We start from the raw sequence: 3031 nt of genomic DNA on the forward strand, positions 1-3031 counted from the left end.
ATAATGCTCCAAACCAATTAGTCGTAGTTAAATAAGAAAAAAAAAAAAATAGAAGACTCATCGGTCATTAACCATATATGGTTCGCCTAGATCAGGGGTGTCCAAAGTCGGTCCTGGAGGGCCGTTGTCCTGCTGACTTTAGCGCTAACTTGCTTCAACACCCCTGGAAGTTTCTAGTATACCTAGTAAGAGCTTGATTAGCTTGTCCAGGTGTGTTTGATTAGGGTTAGAGCTAAACTCTCCAGGACACTGGTCCTCCAGGACCGAGTGTGGAAACCCCTGGTCTAGATGGTGTTTGCCTGAAACGTGTGTGGGTCTGCAGGTCTGCAGCTGGATATATCTCCTTAAATGGCTAATCAGGGTCACCGTCATTGATTTGCACAATGCAATGATGATCAATGTGTTCTTGAACAATAAAACTGTTCTTTTATCCAGCTGCAGTGTTTCTGGCTGTCAGTGTGTGTTGTGATCTGCAAATGAGCATCAGTTTCAGCGTGGGTTTGATGCTGATGGAGGAGCAGTGCGTCAGCTGTTTGGTAACTTCCTACTTAAGAGACTCTGCTTTAATCAGATTTGCTGTAAGTCCATCAGTTTGCAAAGCTTTGAGAACCTCACCTCATTGTCATCTTCAGTTACTGAGTTCAGAACGATTTGTAATGGCATGGATGATTACAGTGTGCTTCTACTAATGAAGGAATTGAGAGGAAAGGAAAATACTGTATACCTGTATACAAATATTAGTATATTGAAAAACATATTAGTCCCACTTTATGAAGCATCTGGTTTTTACAATGGGCTAATATGGTTTAATCATTGAGCATATTTGTATTTATAGTATATTTATACAGTTTTATGAAATATTCATATTTATAATTTAACAGTGATTTTTACAATATGGTGCTTATGTGACCCTCTGTGAAATCCTGAAGTTGCATGATCTGTTTTCGAGGAATAGAGTGTCAAAGTTGAATAATAATTACAAAATATGCAGTTTTGGTTTATTGCAGTAAACGATAGATTAAATATCAAGATTTATAGCGTAACGATTTTAGCAATACTATGTTTTATTATTTGGAGCAAAGAAAATATTGGAGATTGCTCCGGTTTCCCCCACAAGTCCAAAAACATGTGGTATAGGTGAACTTGATATATGCTAAATTGTCCCTAGTGTATGTGTGTGAATGAGTGTGTTTGGGTGTTTCCCAGTGATGGGTTGCAGCTTGAAGGGCATCCGCTGCGTGGAACACATGCTGGACAAGTTGGCGGTTCATTCTGCTGTGTTGACCCCAGATTAATAAAGGGACTGAAATGAATTAAAATATTGGAGATTTACTACCTAAACAATGACTTCAATCGTCTCTGGTTTACTTTAGACGGAGAAACACCTCCTGATTCTCATTTCATTCTGTTAAAACGTGTCTTCTTTACTATTAAAGACAGTAAACAGACGTTAATTTCTCTTTAATATCCCCTCACATGCACAAAAGTCATGTCAGTCCCTGGAACAACAGGACAGCATGCGACTTTAGCCTCCTTCCACTTTCTGTGGAGATTTTTTGCTTTATTGGCCAAACTTTTTTTGAAGGTAACCTGTTTATTTTAAGTTCATTTTCCCTTACATTATTCAATTGGTGATGAATATAAATGATGTTTAATAAGATTTACTTGTGTTTACTAACTTTTTATTCAGTTAAACATGAATAAAAGTCCCTTTATTAATCCGGGGTCGCCACAGCGGAATGAACCGCCAACTTATCCAGCAAGTTTTCCACACACACACTCATACACTACAGACAATTTAGCCTACCCAATTCACCTGTACTGCATGTCTTTGGACTGTTGGGGAAACCGGAGCACCCGGAGGAAACCCCCGCGAAGGCAGGGAGAACATGCAAACTCCACACAGAAACGCCAACTGAGCCGAGGTTCGAACCAGCAACCTTCTTGCTGGGAGGCGACAGCATACTTACTGCGCCACTGCCTCGCCCCCAAGCTTGAAACAGCGATTTTTAAAAAATGTTTATTTATTTTTTAATCCAACTAAAGTCATAACTGAACTAAACAGAAATGTAATTAAGACGTGCAGTATGCCTATATTATTGGCAATATTGAAGAAAACACCGCGATCAAACTATTACCGTCATATAGGACTTTTCGCCATATTTTCCAACAAGATCCACACACTCGGCTGTCAGTAAAGGACAAAAAATAAGTGTGTGAATATATATAGTGTGTGTGTGTATATATATATGTATATATATATATATGTATATATATATATATATATATATATATATATATATATATATATATATATATATATATATATATATATATATATATATATATATGTGTGTGTGTGTGTGTGTGTGTGTGTGTGTGTGTGTGTATACACATATATACACACTTATTTTTTGTCCTTTACTGACAGCTATATAAATGTAGCTATAGATATATATGTGTGTGTGTATGTGTATGTATATATATATATATATATATACATACACACACACACACACACACACACACATATATATATATATATATATATATATATATATATATATATATGAGCAATTGTGTTTATACAACAGTTTGACAGCATAATTGTGTACATAAAAACAACATCAAACCTGGAGAGTCTCAAAAACCCTTTTGTATGAGGAACTACTTTCTTCCACGTTGGATGCAAATTATAAGCTGACAGTTAAACAGCTGAGCAAGCATCTTTTAAACTTAAGATCTGTAGTGTCTGCTTTTTGCTGGCTGTATGTGGGGGGAGTAATACACGAAGGGTAAAGAGGATGTACGGGTTATTACTTTAATATTAATTAAACATATCAAACATATCAGATTCGAGAACCAGACAGAACTTTTGTATAAATAAATAAATAATTATATATATATATATATATATATATATATATATATGTGTGTGTGTGTGTATAACAGTATATAACAACTATTATGCTAAACATCCAAACAAAGAAACCAACAATTATTCAAATATAAAATTTTTTTTTTTTCATTT

At 35.3% G+C, this 3031-nt stretch overlaps 2 protein-coding genes across 3 annotated transcripts in view; both read left to right on the plus strand.

The window, feature by feature from the left end:
• adtrp1 (androgen dependent TFPI regulating protein 1) overlaps window positions 1-434 on the plus strand; it is an 8184-nt gene extending 7750 nt beyond the window's left edge. Inside the window, exon 7 of the transcript XR_012398334.1 lies at window positions 323-434. The gene's annotated coding sequence lies outside the window, so the exon portion shown is untranslated. The remainder of the gene's footprint in view (window positions 1-322) is intronic.
• zgc:113278 overlaps window positions 1-3031 on the plus strand; it is an 852580-nt gene that overhangs the window by 144431 nt on the left and 705118 nt on the right. The window lies entirely within an intron of this gene.

Source organism: Danio rerio, chromosome 23 (assembly GCF_049306965.1).
Source record: "Danio rerio strain Tuebingen ecotype United States chromosome 23, GRCz12tu, whole genome shotgun sequence".
Taxonomy (NCBI): Eukaryota; Metazoa; Chordata; class Actinopteri; order Cypriniformes; family Danionidae; genus Danio; species Danio rerio.